Source organism: Stegostoma tigrinum, chromosome 14 (genome assembly GCF_030684315.1).
Source record: "Stegostoma tigrinum isolate sSteTig4 chromosome 14, sSteTig4.hap1, whole genome shotgun sequence".
Taxonomy (NCBI): domain Eukaryota; kingdom Metazoa; phylum Chordata; class Chondrichthyes; order Orectolobiformes; family Stegostomatidae; genus Stegostoma; species Stegostoma tigrinum.
This window is the reverse complement of record NC_081367.1, coordinates 18,229,526-18,243,099: the sequence shown is the minus strand read 5'-3', so window position 1 is coordinate 18,243,099 and position 13,574 is coordinate 18,229,526. Positions and strand designations below refer to the sequence as shown.

Here is a 13,574-nt window from a genome sequence, read left to right as displayed (position 1 = left end):
CAAAAAAAAGTCTTTAAGAATTTCAAATTGTGTTGCCATTAAAGTAATTAAGATTTTTATTTCTGTAGACAATAAAATGAGTACAGCTGAAAATCTGAGGAAATATGGAAATAAGTTATTGGAAATACTGGAAATAAAAGTCAGGTCTGTCAGCACTGGAAAAAGACCAAGTCTCAAGTTCTGTTGAATCATCTCCCTCAAAATATTACCAACTATTTAACTGTGTATCTATTTAACAACTTCAATCCGGAAAAAAGGTTGCAAGCTGCTTCTCTTTAACAGATCTTTCAGATGCTACCTACAGCACTTTTTCCAGCAAAATCTACATTTTAGAAAACAAACTTGAAGTGAGCAGTGATTCAAGTATTATTTTAATAATGACATATGTCTCACATGTCAAAGTATTTGGAATTGATTTACATGTGTGTCAACCGCTTCAGCACAAAAGCTTTGCAGGTAGCTCACCAAATCTTGATGTTTTGATGATTTACATGGGACCATACGGCTTAAGGTCCTTTAATTCTGTTGTGCCATTTAATGAGAACATACCTCATCTGGCTGTGGTCCAAACAATACCATCCATAAATCCTGGCTCCCTGGCAATCAAAAATCTAATTCAGCATTGAATAAATTTAATAGCCCTTCCTGCACTACATTCTGCTAAAGAGAATTCCACAAACTAACAGCCCTCTGAATGAAGAAAAACACATCTGACTAAAATGGGATAATAAAATGTGAGGCTGGATGAACACAGCAGGCCAAGCAGCATCCCAGGAGCACAAATCTAGGCCCAAAACGTCAGCTTTTGTGCTCCTGGGATGCTGCTTGGCCTGCTGTGTTCATCCAGCCTCACATTTTATTATCTTGGATTCTCCAGCATCTGCAGTTCCCATTATCACTGACTAAAATGGGAAAAATCTTTAACTAAATCCACTAGGGTTAACCCAAAAGAGTAAACATCTTCTTGATATCCATCCTATTGAGTCCCTTTGGAATATTATGTGTTTCAATAAGATCACCAATCATTCTTGTAATTAGTCATTGGAATAATGTGCTAGAATTCAAGCCTCACTATTTCCAGAGTTTCTTTAAAATTTGATTAAACCACCAAATTGGCTTAATTCTACTTGACTAATTCAGGAGTAAAAAAGTGCTCACCAGGTTTTTTTTTATCCCATTAACAAGAAAATAACCATTTATTGTATTCAGCTGTTTTTAACCAATAGCTAAAAGTAGACCAGTTGAACTATTAATCTGTAACACTGATTTAATCACTATCTCTTTTAAATTTCCCATACACATGCAAACAGACAGACAAATATTGCACACAAAGATTATGGACAGAAAAGGACAAAAAAAAATGGAGAAACACAGTTCTGTCACCAGCCTGCATCATGCACATTGATGAGCTCTTTGGATTTCCTTTTTTTTTGCTGATGATACACCTATTCTCAATCTTTCATTTACAGGTTAAGAATTGTCCATTTCAGAGTCTCTGAAAGTGGTTTACCGTTTTCTCTCTTGCTAGGGGGTTTGCAGAGAGAGTAATTCATGGAGGGAATCTGATAGAGTAGGGAATTTTTTTTCTTCACACAGATGAGAGAGAAAGAGAGGTGGATGGATGTTTTTGTTGTGTTGTCCACATACAAGGCTGTAACCACTTGCTCAGTAACTTAGCAAGTTCTTGTTACTATTCTGAGGCTTCATGATTCCACACTAACTAGTGTCTCTGGAAAAAAAAGCCAGTCAAAAGACTGTCTGTGAGCAGAATTGCAGTGAATGTACATGGGCTGTGCCAATTTGCCTGGAATTCTCCCTTCCTCAAATAAAGCAATATTGTATGTATAACTCAAGGTACATTCCAAAACTTGTTTTTAAAACCGCAGATATCTTCTTACATAGGTTCCTTGATTTAAATTGTTAACTCTATCCTACTTTTATACAATCCAAAAAAAGCTAAAGGTGTCTTCTAAACTCCAATGGGTACAAATTCAACCTGTTCAACCATTTTTTCATGAAAGTTTATTCCAAAATCCCCAAATAGTTGAAGAGTGGTTCAGTCAATCCCCATATTTAATCTTGATATTTTCTCAAAGATTAAGGAATGACTCATTAGAATTAACCATAAAATCAATGCTACACTGAGATTTTGTGAACCATAAGTGAAAATTATATTCCTGTAGGGCCTAAAATAAATTATACAGGTTAACAAAGTGTGAAGCTGATGAACACAGCAGGCCAAGCAGCATCTCAGGAGTACAAAAGCTGTTTTCCTCGGGATTCAACTGTTTATTTTTTGTCATTTTGGACAAAATAATTTATAGTACTGGCTGTAACACTGTTCCCTTATATGAAGCTGATAAGAACATAAGATGTAAGAGCAGAAATTGACCATTTAGTTGATCAAGTCTGCTCCACCATTCAATGATATCATGGTTGATTTGATAAGTCACAACTCCATTTTCCTTCATTTTCCCAATAATACTTAATCCCCTTATTAATTACAAATCTTTTTATCTCAGCCTTGAATATACTTAATGACTCAGCCTCTACAGCCCTCTGTGGTAAAGAATTCCACAGAATCACTAACTCATGAAAGAAGAAATTTCTTTTTTTGTCTTAAATGTGTCACTGGTTACTCAGATAATGCCCTCTGGTTCTAGACTCTCCCACATGGGGAAACAACTTTACCGCATCTATTCTGTCAAGTCCCCCAAGGATCATGTATGTTCAAATAAGGCTGTCTCTCAATCTTTGAAACTCCAATAAGTACAGGCCTAACTTACTCAACCTCGCCTCATAGGACAAATCCTTCATATCCAGGATCAACCTAGTGAATCTGCACTGTCATACCTCTAATGCAAGTATACTTTTCCTTTGATAAGGGGACCAAAATTGGTCACAGTATTATAGATGTGGTCTAACTAGTGCCTTGTATATTTTTAGCAAGATCTCCCTATTTTTTCATCCCATTCCTTTTGAAATAAAGGCCAACAATCCATTTACCTTTTATCTGCTTAAATTGTAAGCTAGCTTTTCATGATTTATGCAAAACGACTCTAAATCCCCCAGTGCTATAGCGTTTGGCAGTCTTTCTCCATTTAAATGATACTCAGTTCCTCTGATAAACTGTTTGATCTGAGTTTTGGGGCTGCTGCACCTACTAAGAGCTCACTGTCAGCACCATCTGCCTTACTTAGTCATCACCAGCAGAACTTTTGTGATTAGGACTGACTAACCGGGAGGTGATCAGAAAGGGAATAAGATAGATCTGCTAACGGCCCCAGACAGTTGGGATGTGGCACTAGGAAGAGCAGTACCCTTCCTCTGAACTTCACATTCCAGCAGAATTTTTTGTTAACTATTATTTGTGGGAACAGCCTTGAGCCATCCCTTTAAAAGGAACGACTTACTGAAGAGTTTTGTGGCTGAGAAAACTGACCACAGCTTGTACAACAAATATTGTGCTGAGTTGTAAACTCATGATTCAATTTGACAAAGCAGCTTGAATTAGACCATAGACACATTGACTATGAAATTAGGGGCTTAATGTCTACTTCAAGCTAGCACAATGGACAACCAGAGGGTATCCTCACCAACATGATGTGGCACATTTTAGGGCACGTTATGAGTTTGCACACGTTGTATTGGTCCCTTCAAAGAAAGACAGGGTTTATGCAATCAAATTTCTTAGCTAGATTCTGGAAAGTTTGAAGGAAGATTTTTAGCAGTGTATTATTGTTTGCATGGAGAATTTACATGGAAAAATTTGAAAGCAGCCCTGCAGTGCCTAGCGTTTGTAGCTGATCACCAGAAAAAGATCAGCCACAGCACTGGTATGGTGTGAGACTCTGCTCTTTCACTCTTATTTGATTTATCATGGAATTCCTACAGGGTGGAACCTGACCATTTGGCCCAACAAATCCACACTGCCCCTCCGAAGAGCATCCCACCCCAACCCATTCCCCATGTCTAACCCATCTACCCTAAACATCCCTGGGCACTATAGCATGGCCAATCCACATAGCCTGTACATCTTTGGACTGTGGGAGGAAACCAGAGTATAAAACCTGGAAGAAACCCACACAGGCACAGGGAATATGTGCAAACTCCACACAGACAGGCACCCGAGGCTGGAATCGAACCTGGGTGCCTGGCGCTGTGAGGCAGCAGTGCTAACCGCTGAGTCACCATGCCGCCCACTGAACATTAACAGTGAATGAAATATTCAAAGTAGCTGTATTTGTCTCAGATGATAATGGCAAATCTGAACCTTTACTACCTGAACTTTGAGTGTAAAACTTTTAAAATCACATAAATGATCTTTGTGCAACTTGTCATGTCACTTAATTAATTATTACAACGTCCCATCCACAGCAATGAGGAGCAAAGAACGACAAAAGGTGAGGCTGATGGATTTTTCCCCGAAGATCAAGGTGAATCTATTTTTCTTATTGCAATATTTAACGGTTGAAGTTGAACAGAACCCAATTTCATCCCTCTTTTACCCTCACCAAGCAATTGTTTTGGGGGACTTCTTCTGTTCTGGATACTCATGACAAGTTCTGTAATTGATTCCTAACGTACTAACATTGTATTATTTTTACTGTGAGAATTTACAGAAGTAAACATTCTTTACATTATACTCATCCAATTTCAATACAACATCTTCAGAAAAACAATCCCTTATAAAAAGTTGCCTGAATATTCGCCACTCTCCTGAAGGCAGTTACTTCTTGCTGGGGTATATTTCCAAGTTGTTTTTGTCCAAGTGCCTGTTTTTAAATTTGCGAGTCGAGGCTGAAGGTATTGGTAACTTATTCAACGCTGGTTCTTAAAAGTAGAATATTTTTTAAAGGATATGAAGCTTTAAAATAAAACAAAGAGTTGCTCATGCTGGAGAATGAAAGCAGAAATTGTTGGTGAAACTCAACAGGTCTGGCAGCATCTGTGGGGAGAAAGCAAAGTTAATGTTTCAGGTCCAGTGACCCTTCTTTAGAACTGACAGCAAATAGGAAAGGGGTATTTATGCTGAAGACAGCCCTACTCTCAGTTCTCTTTATCACTTATTCAGTTTTTCTTCTGGCTTGGCCTGCTATCAATCTATTAATAATCCCCTCATCTGTTTACCCTTTTCATTTCTCTCTCTCTCTGGATTCTGTCTCCACCTACTGTTCACCATCCCCCCACTCCCCCCAACATTGTTTTCAGCATTAATTTCCTAGCTGCTACCAGTTCTGATAGAGGCGCACCGGATGTGAGTTGTTAACTCTGCTTTCTCTCCCCTGATGCTGCCAGACGTGCTGCGTTTCTCTAGCAATTTCTGGGTTTCTTTAAGAAACTTTAAATGCTTGTTGGTGAGAGACATTTACATCACTATTTACAACAAAGTTAACATTTGGATTCAGCAAGCAGTTAGGAAGGCCAATGGCATTTTGGCCTTTATTACGTAGTGATGAGAATGTAGCCAAAGGAAATTATGCTCCAATTATACACGGTTTTGGTGAGCCAACACCAGGCCCACTATGTATAGTTCTGAATTCCATATCTGAGGAAGTCATATTTGCATTTGAGACAGTACAGCCAATGTTCATTTGATTGTTTCTTTGGGAAAAGAGAGTTGTCCTGAGGAGATATTTAAAAAATTGAGTTTTCATTCTTTGAAGTTTAGAAGAATGAGAAGTGTTCTCATTGAAACATAGAAGATTCTAAAAGGGCTTCACAGATTATACACCAAGAGTTTGTTCATTTAGGCTGGGAAATCAAGGGCATGGAGGCCCATTCTCAGGGCAAGCAGTTGATCCTTTAGGAATGAGGTGAGATATTTCATCCTTTTAATGAATGTAATTCTTCAACATTTTTTTTAAACCTAGAAACTTTGGACACTGTTTTTGAAAATATTTAAGGCTCAGACACGTATTTTGGGTCTTTCAGCAAATCAAGGCATATGAGGAGCAGATGGTAGAGTCAAGACTGTTCAGCCATAATCATATAGAATGCTGGAAGTGACTCAAGTGATCAAATGGTTGGCTTCCGTTCCTATTCAAGTCCCTAACTAAACATATATATTCAAGAATGGGTAAAATGCCAAATTTTAATGCCAAGTCCCAGTATAATGCTGAGACTTTACTGATTTCAACTTCCAGACACCATATTTGAAAGACACTCAGCCGTGACTTCACTCTCAGCAACTGAGTGGACCTTGGCTCATTCCTTATGTTTATACAATTTAACAGCACCTGCACTCTTATCATGGCGAGATAGTGGGAAGAATGTGATCAGGTTAATATTCGGTTTGTGTCCTGTATGAAATATATAACTTTTGTTTTAAAGCTATGATTAAAATGATGTCCTAGAATGAGTTTTTTTATCTTTTAAAACTTGAAACCTCAATTCTAAAAGACCAGTCTGGCGGTATGCAAAGCATTGACGTTAAGGGCTTTTTATCAGGTCCACGTGCAGTGTGTTCAGAGGGACAAAGCAACGACAAGTCCCTACCATGTGGGAGAACAAAAGGAGAAGAAAAGCATGTATGTGCTTCTTTCAGGTCATTTATAGAAGACTGGATACAAGTCACCTCTTGCTTGTTTGACAAGGGAATGGCACACCTTTCGCGGAAGTAAGCAGGATAACGTGAAGAAAAATAAGAGTCTGCATTTATATCTCACATCTTAAGTAATCACAAGAATTTAACCAATTAGAAAGTACCAGTGAGCCAAAGGATGAAATATTAAGATGGCATAGCAAATGTTTGGTTGAAAAAGTAATTTTTACCAGGTTGAAAAGAAATAAAAAGTACGATTCACTTCAAATGAAGCATAAATTCTCTGTTGTCTCCAGAAGTATAACATTTTTTGTTTAAAAATCTATCCATTTTGTACTTTAAATGATTCAAAAGTGGCAAAACATACAAAAGTCAGAATATGCCTGTAATGTCAGCATCTTTTGGAATCCAATTTTTGTAAAATCACAATACCATTAAATTGTTATCACTTTGCTATTAAAGTTTGAATTGCTTGTCAAAATTCAAAATCAAGGTGCCTTTTAATTATATTACAGTTTTCAAACTTGCAATAAATCAGTGTATATTTTTGAATGGTTGATATTTTGAACCACATTTGTACTCTATAATAGATTGAACTATATTTTGTACGTTGAACCATTTAATTTTGCTTTCAAATTATTTTGCTAATCTATATTTTTCATCGGTGCAAGTCTTCTGTTAAAGTAAACATGTCTTACTTTTAATGTAAATTAATGTACTTTGACACAGGTAGCAGATAAACCAGAAGACTGCAATGAATTGGTCGCTCCTTTGTACTCCATAACAATGTCAGGCACTGAACTGATCTGCTTACACACATCACTCCACCTCAGCTGTGTATTGTTTCTTCAACAACGTGCTTATTTCACTTGCTATCCTCACACTTTCTCCAATATCTTACTGTGGAATGTTGAAGTGTGTCCACTACCACAGGGGAATTTCAGGCAAGAGAACTTTCCTTGGGTCAGATTGTCCTACATGTGCCATTACCTCGAAATACTAAAGCTCAGTAGAGGCAGCAACATGCTAATATTGCTCCAATTCCTACCTAAATGCTTCTCTCTATCATTGAACAATTTCATGAGAAATGTCATTGTTATAACTCCATTCAGTATTATTAGACTGAAAATGTACAACAACTAGGTGAAACTGAGATTTACAGCAATAAAGCCTGGACAATAATGTGTGGCCGTGTCTAGTTAGTCCAATGAACTTTTACAAAGAATGCAAAGTTTCGAAACAAGGCAATGACATAACTGAAAGGCAGTGAAGTTTGGATCAAAATTAAGAACCTTCACTAAATTACCTGGGCTAGTTACCTAAAATGTTACCTTAGCATAACTGTGTATAGTTGAATTACAACAGATAGTCTGCTGAAGGAACAGATTTTGTTTTATTTCATGATTTGTATGAAATTTTTGCTTGCCCTGTTGAAGTCAACGACGAATGACAGGAAAAAAATGACTAATACTTGCTATGATAAATTCACCTTTGTGATCATAAGTATGAAATTCTTTTGTAATATTGACTTGATGTACAAATATTGACAAAAGGTGGATTTAGTACATACAACAAAACCATGAAGAAATCAGAATTAAAATCCTGTTTGACATGTCACTCGACATCAACAGCTACAATAAACAAAATATTGATGAGACTTGGCCAACTGGTGCTTATTAAACACATATTATGGGTGGCTTTTTGTTGGGAACTTCCTCCCACAGGGAATTTAACAAGGATTTGGCAAATGCTTTTATTTGGGGTTCTGAGCAACAACAGGTATCTGAGACAGGAAACTAATGCCCTGTCCAAATGGCCTGTAATAAAGAGTTCCAGATGCAAGAAAGTTTGTTCTAATTAAGTACGGCTCTGTGCTCTAATCTGAGCTATCGATATATTGCAAACTAATCTGTGTGTAACATGAAACCATATTTTCACACAGTCAAAAATCATAATCTCAAAAACATACAAATCGAAGAGAACAATATTTTTATGAAGCAATCTTTATTATCATTTGTTTTTCAGGAATAAAACATTGCAAAGTTTTTGTTTTCATCTCTTCACACTCTCTTGGAGAACACTGCAGAAGGATTCACACCTTGATACACCATCAGACTGCAAGCAAAGTGAACATTTCTTCCACGCTCACTACCCATCTTCTACCAGCCAATAGGACAGTCAATCCAAAATTGCAGGACATTTTAATAAATTCCAACTTCTGAAATGAAGTGCCTATAATGAGGGGCAAAGTGTCCAGGTCCAAAGTAAGGGATCTCAAACATTTTCTGATGATGAATATTTGCAATGTGGATTTATTTTCCCTGTAGTGCCATGACTTATGCTGACATTTTGACAGAGGGTGTGGCAGGACATACCTCTGCATATTTTAATTTGCTTGTGCCCAATTTATAATTCAGCATCTTGAAGGTTGGTCAAACAGCTCATCCGAACAGAAGGAATCCAAGTTATATTTTCAGGCCCCGGCGACAGGTAGTTTGAATTAAACAGGGGACTTTTGAAATCCACGGTGTAGATAGTGTGATGAATGCTTCTTGTTCCTCTGTTGTAACATGAAACGTTTAAGAATGGAGAACACTAAGTAGTTGCCTACTAGGCATCCACTCCCAGTTTAAACATCAATAATGGCTAAAACATGCCAACAAACATCTATTAATGACTAACCCTGGACTACTCAACTTCAAAACTTGCTTGGGCCCCACACCTCAGGAAGGACATACTTGCGCTGGAGCGTGTCCAGCAGAGATTCACACGGATGATCCCTGGAATGGTAGGTTTAACGTACGATGAACGGCTAAGGATCCTGGGATTGTACTCATTAGAGTTTAGAAGGTTGAGGGGAGATCTAATAGAAACTTACAAGCTAATGTATGGCTTAGAAAGGGTGAACGCTGCGAAGTTGTTTCCGTTAGGCAGGGAGACTAGGACCCGTGGGCACAGCCTTAGAATTAGAGGGGATAAATTTAAAACGGAAGTGAGATGACATTTCTTCAGCCAGAGAGTGGTGGGTCTGTGGAATTCATTGCCACGGAGTGTAGTGGAGGTCGGGACGTTAAATGCCTTCAAGGCAGAGATCGATAAATTCTTGGTCTCACAAGGAATCAAGCGTTACGGGGAGAGTGCAGGGAAGTGGAGTTGAAATGCCCATCAGCCACGATTTAAATGGCAGAGTGGACTCGACAGGCCGAATGGCCTTAACTTCCACTCCTATGTCTTAGAGTCTTATGGAAACAGCCCAAAGTTGATTAAAGTTTATGGCTCGGCAGTCCAGCACATTACATTCAGGGGTGTATGAGGCAAACCCTAAAGAGAACATTTTCATGGCAACAACCGCAACTAGAAGGTTAGTTTCAGCTAGAAGGTGGCGCTGATGATTGATTCAACTCTCGCAAGTAGCACTGACTGCCACCTGGAACTAGCCATAACTGCCATCCTGAACCTAGTCAGTAGTCAAGAAGAAATAGATGAAAACTTGACAAATTGCAAACTTCATCAAACCCATCATCGCTGCTTAGTCGATGGGTGGGAGTTCACAACTTGTATCACTGGCAGCTGCTAAGATCCCCTGGCATTTCCTCAGAGTACATACAAATGATTACATGGCAGAACAGGAAGCTGGGCTTTTGTCATCCAACATTCTTAATTATATCGGTGCCCCACTGAATCTGTCTGGCATCTGCTGTGGGCCCCATCTAAATTCAAACTATTGAAATGAAAACTTTTCACTTTTGTAGTTCGGTCAGACATAGCACCATCACAGTTATGAGTATCTGATAAAAGCTGCCTTGGTTACTTCTGCACAGACTTAACCTAGTCATTTTGGAAAATAAACAATCCCCGTTGGACTGGTGAACGTACAAAATTATTACAGCAAAGATTTATATAAATCATCATATAGAACTAGACATTTTGCAATCGGCACTTTGAAACATACTATCCTTTTTAGTCCTGAGAATCAAGTGTTTAATTTACACTTTGAACTGAGTGTCTGATCTATACAAAACTCTCATCATTATTATTGGAACTTTTATAAAGAATAGGTTATTTCTTGATTATTCAAAAACACCTCTTCAATTTATATCTTTCCCATTGATTATAATTTAAAATGGTAGATCAAGCAGCATACGCCACTCAGAGAGCAGGATGTTCGATGACTATCTTGAAATGAAAAGTTATCAAAGTGGTTTGATCATCTTCCCGAAAATTCATTCAATATAATACCGTTCAGCAGCCCCATAGCACATTGATGACTTGTTTTGACAGCAATTGGTACAAGGCAGGGCTTGGTTGTCACTATTTTATTCTGACACAATGAGTTGATCCAATAAATATACCAGAGAATGTAGAATCATCCTTATGCACCACTGACTAGTTATTTCACCTCCTTTTTAGATATTGAAGATTTAAGCACTTCCATGCTGATAAACTCATCACATAAAATGTTGTCATTTTGGAAAAAAAGTGTACTCCTGCGCCGAGATACATGTCAACGTAATTTTGTTGAAAATTGTGTAAAACAAAATCAACTCACCAGCTTTTCAAAGGTATCATTACCTATATTTTGTTCCCCAGTCGTTCTAGTTTGAATTCAGCAAATCTTTGAAATGCAAGCAGCAACGTCACTTTAATACTGTCAAGCTCTCTCAGGTGACACTTGCCACTCTGATGGAAATCCTAGGGACCACCTACAGGCTGTTTTTGTGTTCTTGCGAGCTTTAGGAGCTGTGCTGAGTCCAACAGGACTACAACTCAAGTAGCACCTTTTTAAATCAGAAAAAAAAACCCAGCATTTCTCTGTGGAGGTAGCAGGCAGAAAACTACAAAGTGATTGGTTCCTGTTGACTGTCCAATAAACCCAACAGCCAGTTAAGATATTAAAGACAGAGGTTCTGGTCTGATAGGGTGCAATTTGCGTTACATGCTCACGAGTTGAAAAGAAAGGTAACCAGCTGTACAACTCATTACAGGAATAAAAAACCTTTATCTAAAGTAGTGCCACAAAATTAAGCAGTTAGGTATTTACCATAACCTTTTTATATTTTCTATATTCTTACTTGTGTAATAAAAATCATAAATACAGAAGTAACTTCATGTTGTTATATTAGATATAATTTTCCTATGAAAACCATTTCTGAACAGTGAAAAACAACAGAAACACTGAGAATGCTGATAACTAGCATTTCTGAATTAGTATCAGCTAAATTCTCAAGGATATAAACACATCAATTTCAGAAAATACACTTCAATTTTTCAAATCAATTCATTTTGATCCATCTCAAAATTGTTTCTTTAATAGAAATTGAAACGCCCATAAAAATTTGATTTCAATGATTACCAGTTATTTTCTCCTCAAACTTTCATTAATGCCACGTATTCTTCAATAGCAGGCTAAATTCTATAGTCCCGAAGAATGGGTGCGGTGATGTGGGATTAACCCAACCCTGTAGCTTCTGATGCAGGTCGCAGGAATGTTGAGATGTTGCACGTCTCAGCAGGGATTGTGAGACGTGAGCACTAAATAAATAACGTACAGCATTTACACCAAGTTTGTATAATTACTGTCTCTTTCAAACATTACCATCCCTCTTCCTTTTGCTCCCCAACATCTTTGTCACAATCTGTTTTTCCTTCTACCCTATTCCAGGCCTTCCCTTTTTATTCTTCTCTATTCTTTCAACAACATATAACACATCATATTTATCTCAAAGCATCAGGTCCATTCTCTCTCCACAGATGCTGTGTATTTCTACTTTCTGTTTTTACTGCTTAATCTAGCCTGCATTATCCTAGAGCCTGCCTGCAAGCACTGAAAGTTGTCAAGGAACACATACTGATGTGGAAAAAGACGGAATAATGGTACAGCATGGCAGAGAGTACGCTCAAAGGTTTTCCGAAGCTGCTGGAAACCATTTTGCAGATGCAGGAAAGGAGGAGTGAAAGGTCAGGGGCCCAAGAAGGCCTTGCAGAAAAAGTATGCAGAGACAATGCTGCCAGATAGCTATGGTCACTGCAACATATTAAGACCCAAGAACATTGTTACAGTGCATCAAAAGTTGAGAAAGGTTGAGGCCAATGAATATACCTTCAAATGCCACACCCCACCGACCGATCAATTCACCGCCATCACACCTACCAGCAATCTCTAACACTTACAACTCTTAACAATTATCAAATAACAATACAATACATCGGAAATGCTCAGCAAATCTGATAGCATCTGTGGAGAGAAAAACAGAATTGACATTTCAATTTGACAACTTATCAGCATGACCATTTATGTACCATTCATAAGTTCACCTCATTTTCAGACACTTAGTAACACTGTTATAGACTTCACACATAGAGGCAGCTATTTGAACATGATACATACATCGATTAAATACCTTGCAGGTGAAGCTGATGCCACAATTATCAGCTGGCAGGAGACAGGCATTGTTGCTAATTTTACCCTGTTGGAGGTAATGGTGTGTGTCATCATTGGAGAGGCCATCACTGAGACCATGGTCAAGGCAGGGCTGAAACCAGAGAAGAGACAGTAACCTCATTCCTAGGTTTGGTCTTATAGCTCACTTCCCCTTCTCCATTCCTTTTCAATTTAACAACTCAGGTGAAACCTTTCGCTTTCACACTCACCTACTGCTCCACGTTACTCACCAACTTATGACTTTCTCCCTTGAACATCTGTGAACTGCAACAGACAATGACAGAAAAGCAATAAGGCGCTGATGAAGAAGAAATTACTCTGTCACTCAGTTTCACACACATTGCACCAAAGCCATGCCAGTGCCAAACTGATGTCCACTATGAGGATCAAAGCATTTATCTTCCAAATACTGCTATTCTGACGGTGCAGTTGCTGGTCAGTCAGATATTGCAGACTGTTCTCACCCATCCTGAGATGATTCAGTGTCAATCCAGGCCTTCTAAAACAAGTTCACCAATGGTCTTCTCCAGCACATTTGTATGGCTATATGGCTTTCATTACATGCAACCTGCCCAGGTCGTTTGAGCA

General features: G+C 38.2%; 1 protein-coding gene and 1 long non-coding RNA gene across 4 annotated transcripts in view; one reads left to right on the top strand and one right to left on the bottom strand.

Annotated features, from left to right (window-relative positions):
* LOC125458007 (uncharacterized) overlaps window positions 1-6,967 on the top strand; it is a 34,474-nt gene extending 27,507 nt beyond the window's left edge. The window contains exons 3-4 of the long non-coding RNA XR_007248723.2: window positions 4,378-4,436; window positions 6,451-6,967. This is a non-coding gene — a long non-coding RNA (uncharacterized LOC125458007). The remainder of the gene's footprint in view (window positions 1-4,377; window positions 4,437-6,450) is intronic.
* The window catches only part of LOC125458005 (uncharacterized), a 31,451-nt gene extending 20,167 nt beyond the window's left edge, over window positions 1-11,284 (bottom strand). For 2 of the 3 annotated variants that reach the window (XM_048542857.2, XM_048542859.2), the window contains exon 1: window positions 11,094-11,284. The gene's annotated coding sequence lies outside the window, so the exon portion shown is untranslated. The remainder of the gene's footprint in view (window positions 1-11,093) is intronic. The other variant, XM_048542858.2, reaches the window with a different exon arrangement.
* Between the last annotated feature and the right edge of the window lie 2,290 nt (window positions 11,285-13,574).